Source organism: Bison bison, unplaced genomic scaffold (genome assembly GCF_000754665.1).
Source record: "Bison bison bison isolate TAMUID 2011002044 unplaced genomic scaffold, Bison_UMD1.0 scf7180017864063, whole genome shotgun sequence".
Taxonomy (NCBI): Eukaryota; Metazoa; Chordata; class Mammalia; order Artiodactyla; family Bovidae; genus Bison; species Bison bison.
In genome coordinates this window covers 11,890,958-11,918,124 of record NW_011494635.1, presented here as the reverse complement: position 1 = coordinate 11,918,124, position 27,167 = coordinate 11,890,958, and positions in this window count along the sequence as shown.

The window sequence follows — 27,167 nt, the reverse complement described above, 5'->3', positions numbered from 1 at the left end:
AGAAAGAATAAAGGGATGGAGCCAAAGAAAAAACAATACCTAGTTGTGGATGTGACTGGTGATAGAAGCAAAGTCCAATGCTGTAAAAGCAATATTGCATAGGAACCTGAAATGTCAGGTCCATGAATCAAGGCAAATTGGAAGTGGTCAAACAAGAGATGGCAAGAGTGAACGTCGATATTCTAGGAATCAGTGAACTCAAATGGACTGGAATGGGTGAATTTAACTCAGATGACCATTATATCTACTACTGCGGGCAGGAATCCCTCAGAAGAAATGGAGTAGCCATCATGGTCAACAAAAGAGTCCGAAATGCAGTACTTGGATGCAATCTCAAAAACGACAGAATGATCTCTGTTCATTTCCAAGGCAAATAATTCAATATCACAGTAATCCAAGTCTATTCCCCCACCAGTAACGCTGAAGAAGCTGAAGTTGAATGGTTCTATGAAGACCTACAAGACCTTTTAGAATGAACACCCAAAAAAGATGTCCTTTTCATTATAGGGGACTGGAATACAAAAAGTAGGAAGTCAAGAAACCCCTGGAGTAACAGGCAAATTTGGCCTTGGGATACAGAATTAAGCAGGGCAAAGACTAATAGAGTTTTGCCAAGAAAATGCACTGGTCATAGCAAACACCCTCTTCCAACAACACAAGAGAAGACTCTATACATGGACATCACCAGATGGTCAAAACTGAAATCAGATTGATTATATTCTTTGCAGCCAAAGATGGAGAAACTCTACACAGCCAACAAAAACAAGACCTGGAACTGACTGTGGCTCAGACCATGAACTCCTTATTGCCAAATTCAGACTGAAATTGAAGAAAGTAGGGAAAACCACTAGACCATTCAGGTATGACGTAAATCAAATCCCTTATGATTATACAGTGGAAGTGAGAAATAGGTTTAAGGGCCTAGATCTGAATAGATAGAGTGCCTGATGAACTATGGACTGAGGTTCGTGACATTGTACAGGAGACAGGGATCAAGACCATCACCATGGAAAAGAAATGCAAAAAAGCAAAATGGCTGTCTGGGGAGGCCTTACAAATAGCTGTAAAAAGAATAGAAGTGAAAAGCAAAAGAGAAAAGGAAATATATAAGCATCTGAATGCAGAGTTCCAAAGAATAGCAAGGAAAGATAAGAAAGCCTTCCTCAGTGATCAAGGCAAAGAAATAGAGGAAAACAACAGAATGGGAAAGACTAGAGATCTCTTCAGGAAAATTAGAGATACCAAGGGAACATTTCACGCAAAGATGGGCTCGATAAAGGACAGAAATGGTATGGACCTAAGAGAAGCAGAAGATATTAAGAAGAGGTGGCAAGAATACACAGAAGAACTGTACAAAAAAGATCTTTATGACCCAGATAATCACGATGGTGTGATCACTGACCTAGAGCCAGACATCCTGGAATGTGAAGTCAAGTGGGCCTTAGAAAGCATCACTATGAACAAAGCTAGTGGAGATGATGGAATTCCAGTTGAGTTCTTTCAAATCCTGAAAGATGATCCTGTAAAAGTGCTGCACTCAGTATGCCAGCAAATTTGGAAAACTCAGCAGTGGCCACAGGACTGGAAAAGGTCAGTTTTTATTCCAATCCCAAAGAAAGTCAATGCCAAAGAATGCTCAAACTACAGCACAATTGCACTCATCTCACACACTAGTAAAGTAATGCTCAAAATTCTCCAAGCCAGGCTTCAGCAATATGTGAACCATGAACTTCCAGTTGTTCAAGCTGGTTTTAGAAAAGGCAGAGGAATCAGAGATCAAATTGCCAACATCTGCTGGATCATGGAAAAAGCGAGTTCCAGAAAAACATCTATTTCTGCTTTATTGACTATGCCAAAGTCTTTGACTGTGTGGATCACAATAAACTGTGGAAAATTCTGAAAGAGATGGGAATACCAGACTACCTGACCTGCCTCTTGAGAAATCTGTATGCAGGTCAGAAAGCAACAGTTAGAACTGGACATGGAACAACAGACTGGTTCCAAATAGGAAAAGGAGTACATCAAGGCTGTATATTGTCACCCTGCTTATTTAACTTATATGCAGAGTACATCATGAGAAATGCTGGGCTGTAAGAAGCACAAGCTGGAATCCAGATTGCTGGGAGAAATATCAATAACCTCAGATATGCAGATGACACCACGCTTAAGGCAGAAAGTGAAGAGGAACTAAAAAGCCTCTTGATGAAGGTGATAGAGGAGAGTGAAAAAGTTGGCTTAAAACTCAACATTCATAAAACGAAGATCATGGCACCTGGTCCCACCACTTCATGGGAAATAGATGGGGAAACAGTGGAAACAGTGTCAGACTTTATTTTTCTGGGCTCAAAAATCACTGCAGATGGTGACTGCAGCCATGAAATTAAAAGACGCTTGCTCCTTGGAAGGAAAGTTATGACTAACCTAGATAGCATATTCAAAAGCAGAGACATTACTTTGCCAACAAAGGTCCATCTAGTCAAGGCTATGGTTTTTCCAGTGGTCATGTACGGATGTGAGAGTTGGACTATAAAGAAAGCTGAGTGCCGAAGAATTGGTGCTTTTGAAATGTGGTGTTGGAGAAGACTCTTGAGAGTCCCTTGGACTGCAAGGAGATCCAACCAGTCCATCCTAAAGGAAATCAGTGCTGAATATTCATTGAAAGGACTGATGTTGAAGCTGAAACTCCAATACTTTTGCTACCTGATGCTAAAAACTGACTCATCTGAAAAGACCCTGATGCTGGAAAAAATTGAGGGCAGGAGGAGAAGGGAACAATAGAGGATGAGATCATTGGATTTCCATCACTGTGGAAATGAGTTTGAGTAGGCTCCGAGAGTTGGTGATGGACATGGAGGTCTGGCATGCTGCATCCATGGAATCCGTGGGGTCCATGATGTCGCAAAGAGCCAGACACGATTGAGCAACTGAACAGTGCTGAACATTCTTTGAAGATTCAACTTTTAGTTGAAGTTTTTATGTCTTTTTCATCTTATGGAATTTTTTTCTAATGTACTTGTGATGACTTCATGCTTGTAAAAAAATATTTTTGGTAAGACTTTCACTTTTTGCACATTTTTCTGAGCAGAAACACAGACTATTTGCTCCTTACTATCTTTGACAAGTATTATTAATATATAGCAAACAGCCTTGGAATATAAAGATAGTGTCTCCATTCAGACCAAAAAACAAATTTGAATACAGCTTGAAAAGGTAGGGGGAGTGTCTTTCTCCATTATAAAGACCTGCTTGCTTATTCCCATGATAGCAATTTTCAGTTACTTAGCTTCAGGTTTTTCTTCTATAATGTCACCTACTGCATGAGCAGACATCCATCTAGACCCATCAGATCCCTTTGGAAAATTTGGAGGAAGAGAAACTGATGTAAATATACTAATACTCATGTTGCTTGCTGTGTCATGAGTATATAAGACTTTTATCTCTGTTCTAGCATCTCACATCTTCTGTTAGTCTCAGCAAAACTGTCGTTTGTTAACTTCTTAAATTGCAAGCTGGATAAAATCAAGTCCACATTTTCATCTTTGCCCTCTATTTTTTTTTTAATGATATTTTGTTTTCTTCTTAAATTTCTATTGGATGGACACTGGTATTTGGTATGCCTATCTTTCAGTTCAAAAACCATCTCTTCTATTTGCCAGTGATTCTCTTGTTTCATTTCATTTTAAGGGACTTAGTTTATTTATTTTCTAAATTTCTATTTATTTATTTGGCTCTTCTGTGTCTTAGTTGCAGCATATATTATTTTTTGGTTGCAGTTTCTGGATCAAGTTCCCTGACCAGGGATTGAAACTGGGCCCTCTGGATTGGGTGTGTTGGGTTTTAGCCACTGGGCGACCAGGGAAGTCATGATTGAGTTATTTTCTAAATTACTAATCATCTTCTGATGTTATTCATTATATTATTTGGCCTTTTGATTAAATGCACTAACAATTTTTAAATTCCCCTCAATATTCTTGTTTCATTTATTCTCTTTTTAAACATTTATTCTGGCTCTGATTGACTTTTATACCAAGACTAAAGCTCAGGCTGGGAGACTTTCCCAGGTAGATCTTGCATTTTTAAAAATATAGTAGTTAGAATTTTAATCTTGAGTAAGAGGTTGATACCAGTCAATCTGAATATGTTGGGAGTAAGATGAAATCAGAAATTGCTGAGAATTATTGATCTTCTGATTCTACCCTTTTTTTTTCCCAAAGATTTTTACTTATTTGCTATTTCTAAATAATCCAGTCTTTTTAAAGTGGGAATTTCAAACATAGAAGAAACAAACAAAAGTGTTCACTTCACTCCACAATTCTTGACACCAAGTTATTAGAAACATGTTTTGCTCTTTTGTCCTTTAACAAATATGATTTGCTGATATACTAATACAAAGAGAAAAATAAAATGTGTTCAAAATATGCTATGAGTCTCAGAGTGGTGGTTCTCAATCTCTTCCCCTTTATCTTATGTACTTGTTTTACAAGTACACTGAGATTTGTATTGACCAATGTGGATGGCCTGACCCTGTGTTAAAAACTCACCCCATCCTATTTCTTTGAGAAGAAAAAAGTTTATTTTTCTAAAAAGAAGAAGAAAAAAGAAACAATTAGCAAACTAACCAAATTTTAAACTATTACTGAGGTTGTTCATATATGTTTTGTCTCCAATCACTTCAGGAGACATGTGAGCATGCTCTGACAAACTAGAGAACTCTCTGTGCACTTATCAGGGGTAGACTTCAGTTTAAGATTCAGAAGGAACCACAGTGGCAAGATAGAATTATTCAAGTGGTTTCATAAGTCATATACTGTTTTTTAATCGGCTGTACCTCACTTCTCTGCTTTTTGGTTCAATCCAAAAATGTTCACTTGGTAGGAATCCTGAAAATAGATCTTTGTAGTTTAATTTTTTACCTTTCTCTAATAATTCAATCAGGTTTTACTAGACCAGACAAGCAGAAGATGAGTTTTCCACAACTTCTTTTTCTTGCCAGGAAATCTCCGGGCTTGGTTACATTTCTGTCTTTTGGTGCTAATTCTGTAGCTTCTGTTTTTTATTTCAACTGGATGAATTCCTTCAATGTCATGTCTATGACCTCAGTGAGCTCATGGAACTCCCTCAAATATGACTAGTACACAGGTTATTAACTTGCTTGGTGTATTGCTTCCAAAATAGACATGTCCAAGCTTTCATGTTACCCTAGGTGTGTCACTGTGAGAAACCAATCAGTCATATCCTCAGATAATTTATTAATCTATTTTTGCCCTAATTGATTTGCAATTCAGTACACTTGCTAGGAAATCTGATATTAGAGGCTAAAATGACAAGCTTTTGAGCCAGAGCTCCTTGAACCCTGCCTCTGTCATTTACTAGCAGAGTGATGTTGGAAAAAATATTTAATACTTTTCATAACACTTAATGATTCAAAAGAAGAGAAGCAAACTGGTATGACAAAATGAGGTACACTGAAGAAAGGAATGGCAAATCACTTCAGTGTTCTTGCCTTGAGAACCCCATGAACAATATGAGAAGACAAAATGGTAGGACACTGAAAGATAAACTCCCCAGGTCAGTAGGTGCCAAATATGCTACTGGAGATCAGTGGAGAAATAACTCCAGAAAGAATGAAGAGATGGAGCCAAAGCAATAACACCCAGTTGTGGATGTGACTGGTGATGGAAGCAAAGTCCAATACTGTAAAGAGCAATATTGCATAGGAACCTGGAGTGTTAGGTCCATGAATCAAGGCAAATTCGAAGTGGTCAAACAGGAGATGGCAAGAGTGAACATCAACATTTTAGGAATCAGCGAACTAAAATGGACTGGTACGGGTAACTTTAATTCAGATAACCATTATATCTACTACTGTGGGCAAGAATCCCTTAGAAGAAATGGAGTATCCAGCATAGTAGAAAAAAGAGTCCAAAGTGCAGTACTTGGATGCAATCTCAACAACGACAGGATGATCTCTGTTTGTTTCCAAGGCAAACCATTCAATATCACAGTAATCCAAGTCTATGCCCTGACTGGTAATGCTAAAGAAGCTGAAGTTGAACAGTTCTATGAAGGCCTACAAGACCTTCTAGAACTAACACCCCCAAAAGATGTCTTTTTCATTGTAGGCGACTGGAAAGCAAAAGTAGGAAGTCAAGAAACACCTGGAGTAACAGACAAATTTGGCCTTGGAGTACAGAATGAAACAGGGCAAAGGCTAATAGAGTTTTGCCAAGAGAACAAATTTTTTCAATGGTGATGTTGGAGCAGACTCTTGGAGCAAGAGTCTTCTCCAACTTGCAGCCCAAGACTTCTTGGACTGCAAGGAGATCCAACCAGTCCATCCCGAAGGGAATCAGTCCTGAATATTCATTGCAAGGACTGATGCTGAAGCTGAAGCTCCAATACTTTGACCACCTGATGGGAAGAACAGACTCATTGAAAAAACCCTGATGCTGGGCAACATTGAAGGCAGGAGGAGAAGGGGATGGCAGAGGATGAGATGGTTGGATGGCAACACTGACTTGATGGACATGAATTTGAGCAACCCCTGAGTTGGTGATGGACAGGGAAGCCTGGAGTGCTGCAGTACATGGGATCACAGAGTTGAATACAACTGAGTGCCTGAATGGAACTGAACTAACTGTGGGAACATAGTTTCTTCCTTTTTTTTTTTTTCACAAGCTACAAAATGTTTCATTTCCTGTATCTCAACAAGATGCTCTCCATCTTCTATCTCTGTGAATTATTTTTTGTTTGTTTGTTTTCAGCTAGAACCTACTCTGCAGCATGCATATTCAAAGCAAGGAATAAGAATATCTATGAGATTATTTTAGATATTGCCTTTTGTTGTTGTCCAGTTGCTAAGTTGTGTCTGACTTTTTTGTTGCCCTATAGACTACAGCACTCTAGGCTCCATTGTCCTATACATTTTCCTGGAGTTTCCTCAAATTCATGTCCGTTGAATCAATTATGTTATCTAACCACCTCATCCTCTGCCATTCATTCTCCTTTTGCTTTCATTCATCCTCAGCATCAGGGTCTTTTCCAATGGTTTGGCTCTTCACATCAGGTGGCCAAAGTATTAGAGCTTCTGCTTCAGCATCAGTCCTTCCAATGAATAGTCATGGTTGATTTCCTTAGGATAGACTAATTTGATATACTAGTAGTCAAAGTGACTCTCATGAGTCTTTGCCAGCACCAAAATTTGAAAGCATCAGTTCTTCAGCACTTAACCTTCTTTGTGGTCCAAAGCCTTACATCCATACACGAGTAGTGGAACAAATCATAGCTTTGAATATATGGACATTTGTTTGCACAATGATACTTTTGATTTTTAATATGCTGCCTAGGGTTGTCATAATTATCCTTGAAAGGGTAAGTGTCTTTTAATTACATGGTTGCAGTCACCATGGGCAGTGATTCTGGGGTCCAAGAAAGTGAAATCTATCACCGATTCCACTTTTCCCCCTTCTGTTTGTCCTGAAGTGATAGGACAAGGTGCCATAATCTGTGTTTTTTTTTTTTTTAATGTTGAGTTTTAAGCCATCTTTTTCAAACTCCTCTTTAACCCTTCTCAAGAGGCTCTTTTGTTCCTCTTCACTTTCTGCCATTAAAGTGGTATCAGCTGCATATCTGAGGTTGTTGATATTTCTCCTGGCAATCTTGATTCCAGCTTGTGATTCATATAGCCTGGCATTTTGCATGATGTTCTCTGCATATAAGTTAAATAAACAGGTGACAATATACAGTCTTGTCATATTCCTTTCCTATTTTCAAATCAGTCCCTCGTTCCATGTCTAGTTATAACTCTTGCTTCTTGACCTGCATAGAGGTTTCTCAGGAGAAAGGTAAGATGTCTGGTACTCCCATCTCTTGTGCTGCTGCTAAGTTTTCTAACTTAATTGGCATATAGAATGTAGCACTTTAACAGCACCATGTTTTATGATTTTAAATAACTCAGCTGGAATTCCATCAGCTTCAGTAGCTCAATTCATAGTAATGCTTCTTAAGGCCCTCTTGACTTTACACTGCAAGAGGTGTGTTTTTTGTATAATACTTCTGTGTATTCTTGTCACCTCTTCTTAATCTCTTCTGTTTCTTTAGGTCTTAATCATTTCTCTCCTTTATCATGCCCATCTTTGCATAAAATGGTCCCTTGATATCTTCAACTTTCTTGAAGAAATCTCTAGTCTTTCTCACTTTGCTGTTTTCCTCTATTTCTTTGCATTGTTCTTTTAAGAAGGCCTTCTTATCTCTCTTTGCTATTTGGAACTCTGCATTCAGTTGGATATATCTTCCATTTCTCCCTTTTCCTTCACTATTCTTCTTTTCTCAGCTATTTTAAAACCTCCACAGGCAATCACTTTGCCTTCATGCATTTCTTTTTCTTTGTAATGATTTTAGTCACTGCTTCTTATACAGTGTTACAAACCTCTGTCCATAATTCTTCAGGCATTCTATCTACCAGATCTAATTCCTTGAATCTATTCATCACCTCCTCTGCAAGGATTTGATTTAGGTCATGCTTGGATAGTCTAATGGTTTTTCCTAGTTTCTTCAATTTAAGTGTGAATTCTGCAATTAGGTGCTCATGATCTGAGCTACACTCACCTCCAGATCTTGTTTCTCCTCAGTGTATAGCATATCTCCATCTTTATCTGCAAGGGACATAATTAGTCTCATTTGTGTATTGACCACGTGGTGATGTCCATGTGTAGAATCATCTTTTGGGTGGTTGGAAAATGGTGCTTGCTATGACCAGTGTGTTCTCCTGACATACTCTGTTAGCCTTTGTCCTTCTTCATTTTGTACTCCAAGGCCAAACTTGCCTGTTTTCTGGGTATCTCCCTACTTTTACATTCCATTCCTCTATGATATAAAGAACACCTCTTTTTGATGTTAATTCTAGAAGGTGTTGTAGTTTTTTATAGAACGGGTCAATTTTAGCTTCTTCAGCATCATTGGTTGTGGCATACACTCAGATTACTGTGATGTTCAATGGTTTGCCTTGGAAACAAACCAAGAAAATTCTGTTATTTTCAAGGCTGCACTCAAGTACAGCATTTCAGACTCTTTTGTTGGTTATGAGGGCTACTCCATTTCTTCTAAGTGATTCTTCCCCACAGTAGTAGGCAAAATGATAGGCAAGATAATCGTCTGAAGTAAATTCACCCTTTCTGGTCTATTTAAATTCCCTGATTCCTAAGACATTGATGTTAAATCTTGCCATCTCATTATTGACCATATCTAATTTACTTAACATTCCAGGATCCTATACAATACTGTTTTTTACAACTTCAAACTTTACTTTCACCACCTGACACATCCACAACTGACAGTCATTTCCCCTTTGACCCAGCTTCTTCATCCTTACTGGAGCTATTAATATTAGTAATTGCCCTCTGCTCTCCCCCAGTAGCATATCGTACACCTTCCAACCTGGGTGGCTCTTCCTCTGGTGTCATATCATTTTGCCTTTTCATACTGTTCATGGGATTTTCTTGGCAAGAATACTGGAGTGGGTTGCCATTTCCTTCTCAAGTGGACCCTGTTTTTTCAGAACTCTTCAGTATGACCTGTCCATCTTGGGTGGCCCTACTTAGCATGGCTCATAGCTTCATTGAGTTACCCAAACCCCGTCACCATGACAGGGCTGTGATCCGTGAAGATGACATTGTCTATACTTACATATGCATTTAGGTGATATCTAGGAAAACTAATGGTGTGCTTAAGACCAGATTCCATTCACAGTAAGGATCTGCTTAAAGATTACCTCTCTCTTACTTTACATGTTGCAGCAAGGATTTTTTTCATAGTCTGCACTCCTTCACATGCATAAAGCCAGTTTGTATCACATCAAACTACATGTACTCCACAACTTTGATAGAAAATCAACTGATATTGTTTATAGAATCCAAGAGGTTTTCTCTATTTAGCTAAAAAATCATGGCATTTTTGTATTTTTTTGTTGAAAGAAAATGAATTTGCTCAGTCATGTCTGATTCTTTGTAACCTCAGGCATGTCCAACTCTTTGCAACCCCATGGACTGTAGCTTGCAAGGCTCCTTTTTCTTTCCTGGTATTCTTTCCAGGCAAGAATACCGGAGTGGGTTACCATTTCCTTCTCCGACTGGAATGTACAATAATAAAGATGTCATCAAAAAGAAATTTGTTTTGTTTTAGCCCAAGTGAAGCCATGAGTTGAATGTTGCTTATCTTTAATCTCCATGAACAGAAACATGAACAAAGTAGTAAGTGAACAAAATATTTCTTTGGTGTTCTCTTAAAAGCTTGCCCTTTAGAAATTTACTTGTCTTTGTCTTTGAATATGACCTGTCTGTATTGAGTTGGCCAAAAAACTGGTTCAGGTTTTGCCTTAAGATGGTACAGAAAAACCCAGACAAACTCTCTGGCCTACCCAATATTTAGAATCAACCAATGGTTTCCCATAATCCCTCAAAAAAAAAAAAAAAAAAAAAAAAAAAAGAAAGAAAGAAAGAAAAAAACTCACACAAAAACCAGATTTTATGCCATGATCTAGAAGGTGTTGGTTTATTCAGCCTATTTCTTGACCTTATCTTCCCTCATGTACACCCCTTTTGATAACTTTTAGTCAAAATAACTTTTCGGTTTATAAGTTGCCAGTATTAGAACTGCTGTATCTCTTGTTCATTGTACCTAGAAAATTCTCTTTTCTTCTTCTTAACACTGGTTCTTTCTCTTCCTCAGGTCTGTTAAAAATTAAGGCTTCCAGGTTCTCCTTTGAGAAATTCAGATTCATTAGTCTGAGGTGAAGCACAGAAATGTACATTTTAATAAAAACCTGAGGGGACCTCCCTAGTAACCCAGAGGTTAAGAATCTGCCTTCCAATGTAGGGGACAAGGCTTTGATCCATGGTTGGAGAACTAAGATCCCACAGGCTGCAGGGCACCTAAGTCCTTGTGTCCCAACTACTAATTCTGTGGACCCCAACTACTGGGCATGCATGCCAAACCAGGGAGAAGTGGGTGCACAGCAATGAAAGATCCCACATGCTGCAATTATGACCCAATACAACCAAATAAATATTTTTTTTTTAAAAGAACCCGAGGCAATGCAGATGCATATGGTTTATCCATACACATTGAATAATCCTAATTTCAAGTTCTAAATGAGGCAATTGTATTTCCTAGGATCAACAGAGGAGGCTTCTTCCACTTCCATGAAAATAAACCTTAAGGAAGACACTGTCTTGAAAACTCAACTTTCCTTGGAAAGAAATAAGAAACCCACTATAAAATCCCACTGGTCCCCTAATATTTCATATTATGTCTTTGTGACATCTACTTCAATGAAAAATGCCTAATTTTTGATATTGACCAATCTCTTACTTCTTACTAGCAAGCTTACTTGTCATTCTTTGAGGTTTCTTCCAAACTATATTTGAGGCACCTTTGGATTTAAGGAAAATAGGTTTTTTAACTGTACTTTTCCAGTAGTCATGTATGGATGTGACAGCTGGACTGTGAAGAAAGCTGAGCTCTGAAGAATTGATGCTTTTGAACTGTGGTATTTATTGGAGAAGACTCTTGAGAGTCCCTTGGACTGCAAGGAGATCCAACCAGTCCATTTTAAAGGAGATCAGTCCTGGGTGTTCTTTAGAAGGAATGATGCTAAAGCTGAAACTCCAGTACTTTGGCCACCTCATGCGAAGAGTTGACTCATTGGAAAAGACTCTGATGCTGGGAGGGATTGGGGACAGAAGGAAAAGGGGATGACATAATGGCATCACTGACTCGATGGACATGAGTCTGAGTGAACTCCAGGAGTTGGTGATGGACAGGGAGGCCTGCCGTGCTGTGATTCATGGGGTCACAAAAAGTCAGACACAACTGAGCGACTGAACTGAACTGAACTGAACTGTCAGCTTACTCATTCTCTGTTGATTCAACTTCCTTTCTTCACTTGATATTATAATTAAATATCTTTCTTCATTGAAGCTTCCTATATCCTTCCCAGACCACATTAGAAACATCTTTGTTCATAGTACTTCATTCAGATCTATATAAAAATAAACTTGATTTAAAATTTTCACTGAAGTAAAAATTTTAGTGAGGATTTCAATGTAAACTCAGTGATCCTTCTGTCCTTTTTATCCCCTTGTCCTCATTTATTAAATATTTCCTCATAGCTTGGAGCTCTGCTTTATTCCTTTGCTTACAGTCTTTCTTTCCCTATTGTATTTTTTTTTAAATTTTTTAATTGAAGGATAATTGCTTTACAGAATTTTGTTGTTTTCTGTCAAACCTGAACATAAATCAGCCATAGGTATACATATATCCTCTCCCTTTAGAACCTCACTCCCATCTCCCTCCACATCCCACCCATCTAGGTTGATACAGAGCCTGTTTGAGTTTCCTATTGTAATGCAAATTGCAAGCAGTGAGGAACTTTTTCCACTGTTCTCTGCTATATCCTAAGGATAGTGCCTAGAATATAGTACAGGCCCAATAAATATTAAATAAGTAGATAAACATGGAACTATGGACTAGTTCCAAATCGACAAAGGAGTACATCAAGGCTGTATATTGTCACCCTGCTTATTTAACTTATATGGAGAGTACATCATGTGAAATGCTGGGCTGGATGAAGCACAAGCTGGAATCAAGATTGCTGGGAAAAGGCAGAAGGAGAAGGGGATGACAGAGGGTGAGATTGTTGGATGGCATCACCAACTCAATAGATATGAGTTTGAGCAAGCTCAGGGAGTTGGTGATGGACAGGGAAGCCTGACATGCTGCAGTCCATGGGCTTGCAAAGAGTTGGACATGACTACAAGTGATTGAACTAAACTGAAAGTAGATAAATATTTCTAGAACTTATTTTGTAATTTTTTGTTTATATATATATATATTTTCTTCCAAAAAATTTTAGGGTCCATTGTCATCATTAAAATTTAGCATAGTTCCTATTGTGTAAAATGTATGGAGTAATTAAATATCTTCTACTTAAATATGTATTTCATATCACAGTTAAGAGATCATTTTATTTGTTAAGTTTCTATGATTTAAAAGGTTGAATTTTCAACATTTACTGAGTTGGTTGAAATGAAACAGATATTTCAGAGGATATTTTGACAAATGTCCGTCTCCAAATCATGACCAAAGGAACAGCCTGGGTGAAGCTAGGAGATTCATCTTATTTTCAAGTAATTGGGCACAAAATAAACTCTTGATTACTGGCAACAGGGCAGTCAAAAGAAGGCCTTAAGGTATTCACCTCAGTTACAGAGGACTTTTATGTTCAAGGGCAAAAATATAAATTTAAGATTAACTTCAGACTAATAGATATGCAGGTCAGGAAGCAACAGTTAGAACTGGACATAGAACAACAGACTGGTTCCAAGTAGGAAAAGGAGTACGTCAAGGCTGTATATTGTCACCCTGCTTATTTAACTTCTATGCAGAGTATATCATGAGAAACGCTGGACTGGAAGAAACACAAGCTGGAATCAAGGTTGCCGGGAGAAATATCAATAACGTCAGATAGGCAGATGACACCACCCTTATGGCAGAAAGTGAAGAGGAACTCAAAAGCCTCTTGATGAAAGTGAAAGAGCAGAGTGAAAAAGTTGGCTTAAAGCTCAACATTCAGAAAACTAAGATTATGGCATCCGGTCCCATCACTTCATGGGAAATAGAATGGTAAACAGTGGAAACAGTGTCAGACTTTGTTTTTCTGGGCTCCAAAATCACTGCAGATGGTGACTGCAGCCATGAAATTAAAAGACACTTACTTCATGGAAGGAAAGTTATGACTAACCTAGATAACATATTCAAAAGCAGAGACATTATTTTGCCAACAAAGGTCCGTCTAGTCAAGGCTATGGTTTTTCCTGTGGTCATGTATGGATGTGAGAGTTGGACTGTGAAGAAGGCTGAGCACTGAAGAATTGATGCTTTTGAACTGTGGTGTTGGCAAAGACTCTTGAGAGTCCCTTGGACTGCAAGGAGATCCAACCAGTCCATTCTGAAGGAGATTAGCCCTGGGATTTCTTTGGAAGGAATGATGCTAAAGCTGAAACTCCAGTACTTTGGCCACCTCAATGCGAAGAGCTGACTCATTGGAAAAGACTCTGATGCTGGGAGGGATTGGGGGCAGGAGGAGAAGGGGACGACAGAGGATGAGATAGCTGGATGGCATCACTGACTCGATGGACGTGAGTCTCAGTGAACTCCGGGAGTTGGTGTTGGACAGGGAGGCCTGGCATGCTGCGATTCATGGGATTGCAAAGAGTCGGACATGACTGAGCGACTGATCTGATCTGATCTGAATAGACCAGGCTGAATAAAATAGGAATTCTAAAAAGAACATCAAGGACAAATATGTTAATGTATGGCAAATCTGCCTTATAGTTGAACTTTACCTGTTACAGAATGCCTTTAGCTTCTTTAAATAACATACTGCAGGTTGAAATCCCAGCATAGATCTCCTCGTGCTAGGACAAAGCCAATTGAATTCTCTGTAGGTAAGCATTGGCCCCTGTGAGTGTGTCTCTCTGTGAGGGTGTAGTTAACCTGCATCCACTTGTCACAGCTGCCATGTCAATGTTAAAACCCCTTCTATTCTTTGCCCAGTTCAGACTCTGGAACCCAAATCTAGAAATATGTATTTTCCTTTTGCACATCCACTTAATCAGTTTAAGTGAGTCTGTAAGTCTTAGCCATTTAACTGATGAAAACCCCAGTTTCCTGGTTTTTAGACTGCAGTTTTTTCCAAATTAAATAGAATAGATACAAATAAATGTGTCTGGCATGTAATTGGCTTTATTCCCACCTATATTATCATCTCTTTTATTGTGAAAACCTCCGTATCAATTGCTTATTTAATCTGTTTTTATTCTGGACACTTAGGTTGTCATATATTCAAGTGAGAGTAAAAATGGGTGCCTATAACTCCAAAACAACTTCATTTCCCATAAGCTTACATCATACATTTCTTTAAATTCAAAAGGATCCTGTTACCAGTGCTCTTTTTCACCTACTATCCTACATAATGCAGTGGTATTCCCGAAATGAATCCAGTCTGGCAGAATGAAGGCACATCCAAGTGTACCTTCCTAGTTCCCAAACATTGCCATTATGTAAATTTCTCAGTTGGTGAATTAAGATTGTCAAAGTTATGAAAAGAAATGAGATTTATGGTTACCTATTTTGGTACATGTAAAATAATTTTTTACTGCTACCATCATCAAAATCATGAAAGGTTTTGGAGTGTGTCTGGGATAAAAACTATTCTTATTCTGGGGAGGAAGTACACAGTGTGCTATGTAATATCTATTACTTCAATTCCTGTGCTCTGCTTTTGTCCAGAAGATGAGATGCTTTGCCACTGAGGGACTTGGGGACTGTCAAAATGTGGCAAATGAACTGGATTCAATAAACAAGAACACAGCAGTGTCTAAGCTTCAAAGAGAAGCTGAGAACCAATGTAATAGAAGCAGTAACTAACAATAGTTAAATTTCAAGAGCATTTGACCTCAATTCTAAGATTTTTCTCATTCTTTCCTTGCATTTCAATTCTCAAGCAACATATCGGGTAATGTGTATCACAACAATAACTATGAAAGTATGTAATGACCTCTGGCCAGAATTCAATGTTAAATCATGATGTAGTATATATTATGATTTGAATTTTATGACCTCACAGAATGAACACCTGTTTAGTGAGAGAACTATAAAATTAGCCTATTGAATACTTTGTTTGCTTGTTTTTCTAAAACAGCTTGGAAACTTAATGGAGCATGAAAATGTAGAAATTACAGAATTTCTTAAGTGCCCATCCGTCTAATTTGTATATGAAAAGAGTAATTCTTGAATAATCTTTAAATAATAACAAAGAACTGCAGAAAGATTTCTGGCTGAATAGCGTACTCCCAAGATGTCAACACATCAGCAAATTATCCTTGGCATATACTTCAAGATTTATCTAATCCTTGTTTAATAACTTTTGCCTATTGGAGTCCTAAACCCAAAGATTTCAAAAGGGAATAAATCACAAATTTCTCTATTTGAAAGAGAAGTTGTTCACATTTATTTAAAGCAATGGGAAATTTAGCATGGAGTGCTTTATAAAACTTTATAAATGAAACAGAAAAGTTGGTACCATTTCTGGCAAAGTTTTAGTGATTGTTTTATTGTAAACTTGAGTCTCTCACTAAATTAGGACTTCTTGGGTATGTGGTTGACTCCACCACAACCAAGGTTTAACTTGGTCATTCAGTCTTCTAGCACTCTGGTAGTGAAAGTTTCTTTCCTTTAATGGAAACAGAATGTACCATATCAATGAAAGCATCTTTTTGGTATACTGTGGCCACTTCTCCTCTATTATGTTAAGGATCAATGGAACTTGAAACACTGTTTCTCAATCTCTGGAGAGTCATGTTGCGAAGTAGTTGAAATGTGTAAGGAATGACTGTGTGGAAGTAAAGAATGGAATGGCTGTTTTGTCAAACAGCAAGTCTTAAGTGACAATTCCTATTGGTCTCCTAAAAGTGATTTCTTTCTGGTCTTGTTATTGAATGTGAATGTGGGTCACAGAAGAAATGCCATCTTCCATCACACAGCTCCAAGTCAAAGTCCAGTTCCTGTTTTGTCTCCCATATAAACAGGATGAAGTGTTTCCTCTCCATGGTGTAATTTCATTGAAACATTATATTCTGTTAGGTAAAGTCCTTCTATTTTTCCTTCCTATTCATTCAGCAAGCACTTTACTTCAGGACCATCTGGTATCAGGTAGTATAAGGGGAAATTAACCAAGTAATAAAAATGGCTTACATTTATTGAGAGCTTATTATAGGCCAGGTACTTTCTGAGATCTTTACAAGTATTAACTCATTTAATATACCTATGAGGTAGTTATAGTATCATGCTAATTTTAGAGATGAGAAAAGTCAGGCAGAGAGGGTTAGCCAGGGTGAAGCTGGGAGCTGAACTCTAAAAATCTAACCTAAATTCTGAACTCTTTAACATAGAATGGCTGTTTGCTTTCTTTATAGGGTTTAGAGCCTGTACCATTGAAGTAGTAGGATAATTACATTTGAGCATTCCAGATCTGGCTGCTGGTTATTGGACTGTGTTCTGTTTGTAAGATTAAATGAGCTGTACACTCATGATATGTATACTTGTAAGTACAGCTTCACTGCAGGTTATAGACCAAATGTTTGTGTTCCCCTAAATTTATATTTTGGCATCCTAACCTCTAATATGATGATATTAGGAGGTGGCACTTTTGGGAATTATTTGGTTGTGAGAATGAAGCCCTCCAGAATGGGGTTAGTGCCTTTATAAAAGGGACCCAGAGAGCACTCACCTCCTCTTTCCACCACGTGATGATGCAAGAAGTGAGTAGTCTTCAGTCTGTAAGAGGGCCCTCATCAGAATCTGGCCATTTAGGCACCCTTATCTCAGACTTTCAGGTTGTGGAAATGTGAGAAATAAATTTTTGTTGCGTAAAAGCCATAAAGTCAATGGTGCTATTGTATGAGCCTGAAATGACTAATCAGCGCACAATGAAAACTAAAAAATGATCACAGGAGCAAAGTGATGACAACATAGAACAACCTGTGTTCATAAATGCTGGAGATAACACTTTAAGATGAAGGCTCTAAAAGCTGTAATCAAGGATGACTGTGGGTATGTTTCAATAAATGCAATCATTGTTAATTATTTTTTATTGCTGCATTGTTGGTTTACAGTATTGTGTTAGTTTGAAGCATCAGATCAGATCAGATCAGATCAGTCACTATACAGCATAGTAATTCAGGATTTTTGCAAATTATATGTTATTACAAGATGATGGCTATAGTTCCCTGTCCTATATAATATATCTCTGTTACTTATCTCTTTTATATACAGGTTTTATCAGTTAATTCCATACCTTGATTTGTCTCTCACCTTTCACCCCTTTGTAACCACAAGTTTGTTTTCTGTATCTGTGAGGCTGTTTCTGTTTTGCATATACACTCATTTGTATTATTTTTTAGATTCCACATGGAAGTATTTGTCTTTCTCTATCTGACATTTCACTAAGCATAAAATTCTCTAGGTTGATTCACTTTGCTGCAATAGCAGAATTTCATTTTTTTTTTGATGAACAATATCCTATTGTGTATATTTATGCCACACCTTCTTAATCTAATTGTCTTAATCTAGTTGTTTATGGGCATCTGGGTTGCTTCCATGTCTTGGCTATTATAACTAGTCCTGCTATGAGCATTAGAATGCATGTATCTTTCCAAATGGCTATTTAATTTTTTTCTGAAATTATACCCAGGAGTGGAATTGTTGGATCATATAGTGTTAAAAAGCAAAGACATTATTTTGCCGACAAAGGTCCATCTAGTCAAAGCTACGGTTTTTTCACTAGTCATGTATGGATGTGAGAGTTGGACTATAAAGAAAGCTGAGCACCAAAGAAATGATGCTTTTGAACTATGGTTTTGGAGAAGGCTCTTGAGAGTCCCTTGGAATGCAAGGAGATCCAACCAGTCCATCCTAAAAGAAATCAGTCCTGAATATTCATTGGAAGGACTGATGCTGAAGCTGAAACTCCAATACTTTGGCCACCTGATGCAAAAAACTGACTCATTTGAAAAGACCCTGATGCTGGGAATGATTGAACGAAGGAAGAGAAGGGGACAACAGAGGATGAGATGGTTGTATGGCACTACCGACCTGATGGATATGAATTTGAGCAAATTCCAGGAGTTAATTGGTGACGGGCAGGGAAGCCCAGCATACTGCAGTCCATGGGGTCATAGAGAGTTGGACATGACTGAGTGACTCAACTAAACTGAACTGAACTGATGATAGTTCCATTTTTAGTTTTTTGAGAAAACTTCATAGTGTCTGCACCATTTTGTATTTAAAACAGTAGTATACAAAGATTCATATTTCTCCATATACTCTCCATTATTTATTTGTAGATTTTTTGGATGATAGCCATTTAACAGGTGTGAGATAATATCTTGCTTTGATTTGCATTTCTGTCATAATTAGTGATGTTAAGCATCAATCCATGTTCCTATTAATCATCTGTAAGTCTTCCTTGGAAAATGTCTATTCAGTTATTCTGTCCACATTTTGATTCGGTTGTTTGGCTTTTTAATATTGAGTTGTATAAGCTGTTTGTATATTTTGAATATCAACACCTTATTGGTCACATTATTTGCAAATGTTTTCTCCCATTCTGTATGTTGTTTTTTAGTTTTGTCAGTGATTTTCTTTGCTATGTGAACTCCTTTAAGTTTAATTAGGTCCCATTTATTTATTTTTGCTTTTATTTCGTTTGCCTTAGGAGACTGATCCAAGAAAATTGCTACAATTTATGTCAAAGAATGTTCTACTTATGTCCTCTTGTAGGAGTTTCAGCTTCCATTCTTACACCTAGGTATTTAAACCATTTTAAGTTTATTTTTGTATATGGTATGAGGGAATGTTATAATCTCATTGTTCTATAGATAAATGTCAAGTTTTCCCAGCACCAGTTATTAAGAGAAGCTTTTTTTTCCACTTTATATCTTTGCCTATTTTGCCATAGATTAGTTGACCACAAATGAATGGATTATTGATGGGTTGTTTGTTCTGTTCCATTGATCTATGTGTCTGTTTCTGTGTCAGTACCACACTCTTTTGATTATTGTAGCCTTATAGTATAGTCTGAAGTCAGGGAGTGTGCTATCTCCAGCTTTGTTCTTCTCAAGATCACTTTGGCCATTTGAAATTTTTTGTGGTTCCATATGAATTTTATTATTAGCTCTATGAAAAATGTTATGGGTATTTTGATAGGAATGGCATTATATCTTAAGACTGTTTTTGGCAGTATGGCCATTTTAACAGTATTAATACTTCTGATCCAAAAACACAGAATAACTTTCCATTTCTTTAATTTCCCTCTAGAGTTTTCAGTAGAAAGGTCATTAACTCCTTAGTTTATTCCTAAGTATTTTATTCTCATTGATATAACTTTAACAAGGATTTTTTTTTTAAACTTCTTTCTGATATTTCATAAAGAGTATATAGAAATATAACAAATTTCTGTATGTTGATCTTGTATTATACAACCTTGCTTAATCAATTAAATAGTTCTAATGTTTTGGAATGGAGATTTTAGGGTTCTATGTATGAAGTATCATATCATCTGAAATAGTGACAGTTTTCAGTTCAGTTCAGTTCAGTCATTCAGTCATGAGTAACTCTTTGTGACCCCATGGACTGCAGCACGCTAGGCTTCCTTGTCCATCAACAACTCCCTGAGCTTACTCAAACTCATGTCCATTGAGTCGGTGATGCCATCCAGCCATCTCATCCTCTGTCGTCCCCTTCTTCTCCTGCCTTCAACCGTTCTCAGCATCAGGGTCTTTTCAAATGAGTCAGTTCTTTGCATCAGGTGACCAAAGTTTTGGAGTTTCAGCTTCAGCATCATCCTTCCAATGAATATTCAGGACTGATTTCCTTTAGGATGGACTGGTTGGATCTCCTTGCAGTCCAAGGAATTTTTAAGAGTCTTATCCAATACCACAGTTCAAAAGCATCAATTCTTTGGTGCTCAGCTTTCTTTATAGTCCAACTCTCACATCCATACATGACTACTGGAAAAACCACAGCTTTAACTAGACAGACTTTTGTTGCCAAAGTAATGTCTCTGCTTTTTAATATGCTGTATAGGCTAGTCGTAACTTATCTTCCAAGGATCAAGTGTCTTTTAGTTTCATGGCTGCAATCACCACCTGCAGTGATTTTGGAGCTCCCCAAAATAAAGTCTCTCACTATTTCCATTATTTCCCCATCTATTTGCCATGAAGTGATGGGACCAGATGCCATGATTTTAGTTTTCTGAATGTTGAGTTTTAAGCCAACTTTTTCACTCTCCACTTTCACTTTCATCAAGAGGCTTTTTAGTTCTTCTTCACTTTCTGCCATAATGGTGGTGTCATGTGCATACCTGAGGTTATTGATATTTTCTCTGGCAGTCTTGATTCCAGCTTCTGCTTAATTCAGCCCAGCATTTTGCCTGATGTACTCTACATATAAGTTAAATAAGCAGGGTGACAATATACAGCCTTGGTGTACTCCTTTCCCAATTTGGAACCAGTTTTACATCTTCCCTTTTAATTTGCTAATCTTTTTCTTCTCTTTCTTTTTCTATTGTTATAGCTAGGACTTCCAATGCTATGTTAAATAGAAGTGGCAAGAGTTGGCATCCTTAACTTAGTCCTGAATTTAGCAGGAAGGCTCTAAGCTTTTCACTTTTGTGTACGATGTTAGCTGTGGCTATGTCATAAAAGACATGCATGATGTTCCCTCTGTACCCATTTTGATGAATAAATCTTAAATTTTATCAAATACTTTTTCTGCATCTATTGCAGTTGTCATGTGATTTTTATCCTTCATTTTGTTAAAGTCATATATCACATTAACTGAGTTGCTTATGTTGAACTATCCCTGTGACCCTGGGATTTTGTTCAGTCACTTGGTTATGTCTGACTCTTTTCAATCCCATGGACTACAGCATGCCAGGCTTCCCTGTCCTTCACTACCTGAGTTTGCTCACACTCATGTCCATTGAGTTAACGATGCCATCCAACCATCTCACACTTGTCACCCCTTACTCCTCTTGCCCTCAGTCTTTCCCCTCATCAGGGTCTTTCCAATGAGTCAGCTCTTAGCATTAGGTGACTGAAGTATGGGAGCTTCAGCTTCAGCATCAGTCCTTACAATGAATATTCAGGGTTGATTTCCTTTAGGATTGACTGATTTGATCTCCTTGTTGTCCAAGGGACTCTCAAGAGTCTTCTCCAGCACCACAATTCAAAAGCAACAGTTTTTCAGTGCTCTGCTCTTTATGGTCTGACTCTCACATCCATATATGGCTCTGGAAAAACCATAGCTTTGACTATACAGACCTTTGTCCTTTGTTAGCAAAATGATGTCTCTGCTTTTTAATACACTATCTGCATTTGTCATAGCTTTTCTTCCAAGGAGCAAGCATCTTTTAATTTCATGGCTCTAGTCACTGTCCACAGTGATTTTGGATGCCAGGAAAATAAAATATGTCACTGTTTCCACTTTTTCTCTGTCTATTTGCCATAAAGTGATGGGACCAGCTGCTATGATTTTAATTTTTTAAATGTTGAGTTTTAGGCCAGCTTTTTCACTCTCCTCTTTCACCTTCATCAAGGGTCTCTTTTATTTTCTGCCATTAAAATAGAACCCTGGAATAAGTCCTACTTATTTATGGTGTATGGCCCTTTTTAATGTATTTTTGGATGTGATTGGTTAATATTTTGTTGAAAATCTTTGCATCTATATTTATCAAAGATATTGGCCAGCAATTGTCTTTTCTTTTTGTAGTGTCTTTGATTTTGGGTCATAGTGGTTTTGTAGAATGAATTTGGGAGTGTTCCTTCTTCTTCAACTTTTTTGAAATAATTTTAGAAAGGATTGGCATTATGTCTTCTTTATATGTTTGGTAAAATTTCCCTCTGCAGCCATCTGGTCCTGGACTTTTGTTTGATGGGAATGTTTAAAATTACAACTTTAATTTCACTTCTAGTCTGTTCAAATTGTCTTCAATCTTACTATACACATTACAGTAAAGGTTTACTATACAGGTTAATATAAAGAGAGAAGATTGACCTTCAGACTTCAATCTTTACTATACAAATTTGTCTTTTCTATTGGATTTTCCTTTTCTATACATTCTTACTTTTTTTTCCATTTAGAAAAATCCCTTAACATCTCTTTTAGAGTAGTTTCAGTATTGCTGAATTCTTTTAGTTTTTGCTTGTCTGAGAAGTTCTTTATCTATCCTTCTATTCTAAATGATAATCTTACTAGGTAGTGTGCCCTAGATTGCAGTTGCTTTTTTTTTTTTTTTTTTTCCCTTTTCAGGACTTTGAACATATTATGCCATGCCTTTCTGATCTGCAAAGATTCTGGAGAAATATCCGCTGATAGTGTTATGCAGGTTCTCTTGTGTGTAAATCTTGGTTTTTCTTCTGCCTTCAGAATTCTCTTTTTATCTTTAATTTTGGCCATTTTAATTATAAGTCTTAATGTCAGTCTTCTTGGTTTCATCTTGTTTGGGATCTCTGTGCTTTGTGAAGTATGGATATCTGCTTTCTTCTTTGGGTTTGAAAAGTTTTCAGCCATTATTTCTTCAAATATATTTTGGAAACCCTTCTCTTTCTTCTTTTGGAGCCCTTGTAGAGCAAATGTTTGCAATTTTGTTGTTATCCTAGCAATTTTGTAGGTTGAACCATTTTTTAAAACTGGTCTTTCTGCCTGCTGTTCTGATTGGGTGCATTTCATTATTCTATCTTCCAGATCACTTTCTCATTCTTCTGTGTGATTTAGTCTGCTTTTCATTGCTTCTAAAGTAATTTGTATCTCAGATATTGACTTATCTATTTCTGATAAAAAGAATACATTAGAATCAGTTCTAGTGAGGTGAATGAAACTGGAGCCTATTATACAGAGTGAAGTAAGCCAGAAAGAAAAATACCAATACAGTATACTAATGCATATATATGATTAGGTCTTCTTTATATTTTCTAGTTTGTTGCTAAAATGATCTGTTTAGATCAATTCTCTTTTCTAACTCAGCATTTTTGTTACCAAAGTTTTGAATTCTTTGTCTTGTTGGTTGTTTATTTTTGTTTCATTATTTATTCATTTCAGGAGTTTTCTCTTGCTGTTTCAATTGAGAATAGTTCTGTTTTTTTAATTTTATTTGAAGTTTTCTGATTTTAGGTGAAATAATGACCGATTTTGGTCCTAAAGAAGTGTTCTCCTGAGGGAACACTCATAGGCAGACTGCATATGTCCAGTGCTTTTAGTGGGAGAACCAGATTTGATATGGATGCTAGTTGTGTCTTTCTTCAAGGTGTCCTGGGTGCTATAACCTTGGTATGGGTGTGACTGATGATGGAGGAGCTAGAGCCCGTGCAGGTGTGAGGTGGAACTTCATCTCTGCTCAGTGGCCATCACTGACACATCAGTGGAAGGGTTTACTCACAAGTTATTGAAGCAGAAGCCCTCGAATCAGGCTTGCCTGGGCTCTGTTCCCTTTAAGTGTGTTTTTTTCTTCCTCCTGCACTGGCACTGGGATCTCTGCCTCACAGGAAAGGTCTGCCAAAGCAAGTGAGGTTTGTGCACATACAGAGGCCTGATACTCTGCCTGTATTGGTGTCTGTGGCTCCACTTAGATACTTGTAGTTGCATCTTTCCTCCTATATTGGCTATCACAGATCTAGTGCTAGGGTGGCATGCTAGTGGTATGGGTTGGGTGGAGGTGGAATATTTTCTAGGCTTGAGCTGGAGGGTGCAACAAGGAGGTTATCGAAATTCTGTCAGAAGCCTGGGCAGATTCTAGGGCACTACTTGAAAAAACAACAGCCATGGCTACTGCTCCTGTTTTGGGCTATTCTCCAGGCCCCAGGTTATCTCTGTATCCTTATATCAAAACTTTCCCAGGTACTGGTCAGCCTAGATTTAGTGACAAGCTGTGGCATGAAATGAGCTGGCCATGATATTTGCTCAGCTTGGATTCATGTTCATGGCAATGTGGTAGTCACTTCATCAGACCTCTCTTTGCTCATCCTGGGGGCAAGTCAGCAACCATGCACTCCTCATGAGTGAAATGTAGGCTTTTCCAGATTTTCTATCTGTTGCAACAGTTCTCCAAGTCGCCAATGGGCTTGTCTCCTATGTGTAGGACCCCAGCACTGGGATGCCAAGTCTGTGGCTTGACCTCACTGTCCAGGGTGCATTTCTGCCTGTATAATCTCCATTTTCCTCTTAGTCCCCTGCCAAAAGCACAGCTCTCAACTGATGCTTTTCTGCCATCCTACCACATTGTATGTATCTTTCTTAAAGCCTTCTTTATATAGGAGTCCTTTTTGCCAGTTTCCAGTTAGTTTCCCATGGAATTTGTTCCATGAGTAGATGTATTGCTGTGTATTCATGGAGAGAGGAGAGCTCCACATCCTCACTCTACCATCTTGATCTCTCTTTATCACTGTTTAAACAAGACATGTTTGGAAATCTATCAATTAATACATACATTTCAATATCAAATTCATGATATCATTTTTTTGCTAGGAGTACACACAAGTAAGTTTATATTAATCATGTTGAAAAACTAAATCAGGTTATGTGATTCAGGTTTAAAATTTGAATGCATTCTCATGTCAATCTAGACCTGGGCATCTTTGAAGAGCTCTGTGCTTTTATTTGTAGACCAGATCATACAGAGTGAACTATAATCACTGAATCTAGGACCCTAAATGCAATGGAGATAATTTGATCCCAGGGTCGCAGGGGCCATATAGTAACATTCATCCACCAAAGGCAAGGTCAAAGGGCTTACCATAATTGACAACAGTGTCAAAGCAGCAATCACAATACTCTGACTTGTGCAGACCCATGATGTTGGCTAGTTAATCATGGTGTTCCTAAAAGTGAAAATAGTTTGGAAGTCTACTAAGTTCTTCCTTGTTTTGTATAATAGAAATTTTCAGGTCAGGTGAACAAAAAATCTAACTTGAATATTATAAAAAACAGAGAATTATGGCTTGTCAACCAATGGCCAGAGTTGAGCCAGTTGACCCAGAATCTCTTGAATAAAAGGGAGACCATGTCTTCTTGAGGAAGGATCCCAGTACACTGCCAAAATTTATACTGTTAATCTTTCTCCAAGATACCCTAAAAGGACCTATGGCTTTTTTTCAGGGTAACTGGACATCAAGAAAAGAAAATTTTTTTGGTTAGCTTGCTTGTACTATGGTTTTAATAGACTTATATGGACAAGTTGATATAGACAAATTTACAATTTTATATAATCAGTCTGACATACACAGGGATGCATAAACAGAGGTGTGGGCCTGAGAGCAGGTGTCCAAAATGGGTGCAATGTGGGGCCCTGGCAGTACCCCGAGATCTCCTGGCTTGACTCTGGCACAGTGGGTAGTGAGGATGGAACTCTTCACTGGGAAAGGAGGGTCATCTAGTAGCCCAGGAGCTGAGTGGAGAGTTTGAGCCTGTGGGAAGCTTGGGATCTGGGATGCTCAGAATCTGAGCATTCAGCATGCTCCTGTCTCATCACACTGCTAGTTGTCAGTCCTTGGCCTTAAACAGAATTTTCATTTGAACTGATACTGATAGCAAGACATATAAAACATCACTGTGGTCCACCCAGCAGTCAGAAGAGGGACTTAGGGAGGCCAGGTGATCACTGGAATTTCAATTCAGGTTTGTCTCACAATGGGCCCAGAATCTATCCTGTGGTTATTTCCCCACTTTTGTAGTACATAACCGAAATAGACATATTTATCAACTGACAGAACCTACACATTTGGTTCACTGACCTGTAGACTGAGGGCTACTATGATGGATGAATAAGACCAACTGAAAGTCTCTAGAGCTACCTCTATTGAGGAAAATGGCAAACCAAAAACAATTATATTTTACAGGGATTTCAGAGATTATTACCACTATAAAGGGAGTGAGTGATAGAGGGGTAGTGATTTTTACTGCATTGTTATTCAATTCACCTTTTGATCTATACAAAAGAGAGATAGATCTTTGTTGCTGTTCAGTTGCTCAGTGTTCGACTCTTCAATCCCATGGACTGCAGCACTCCAGGGTTCCTTGTCCTTTACCTTCTCCTGGAGATTGCCTAAACTCATGTCAATCGAGTCAGTAGTGCCATCCAACCATCTCATCTTCTGTCGACCCCTTCTCCTCCTGCCTTGAATCCTGCCCAGCATCAGAGTCTTTTCCAATGAGTCAGTTCTTTGCATCAGGTAGGCAAAGTAGTCAAGATTCAGCTTTAGCATCAGTCCTTCCAATTAATATTCAGGATTGATTTCCTTTCAGGTTGATTGGTTTAATCTTGCACTCCAAGGGACTATCAAGAGTCTTCTCCAACACTACAGCTCAAAAGCATCAATTCTTCCGTGTTCAGCTTTATTTATGGTCCAACTCTCACATCCATACATCAGTTCAGTTCAGTTCAGTCACTCAGTCATGTCTGAAACTTTGTGACCCCACGGACCGCAGCACGCCAGGCCTCCCTGTCCATCACCAACTCCCAGAGCTTACTCAAACTTATGTCCATTGAGTCAGTG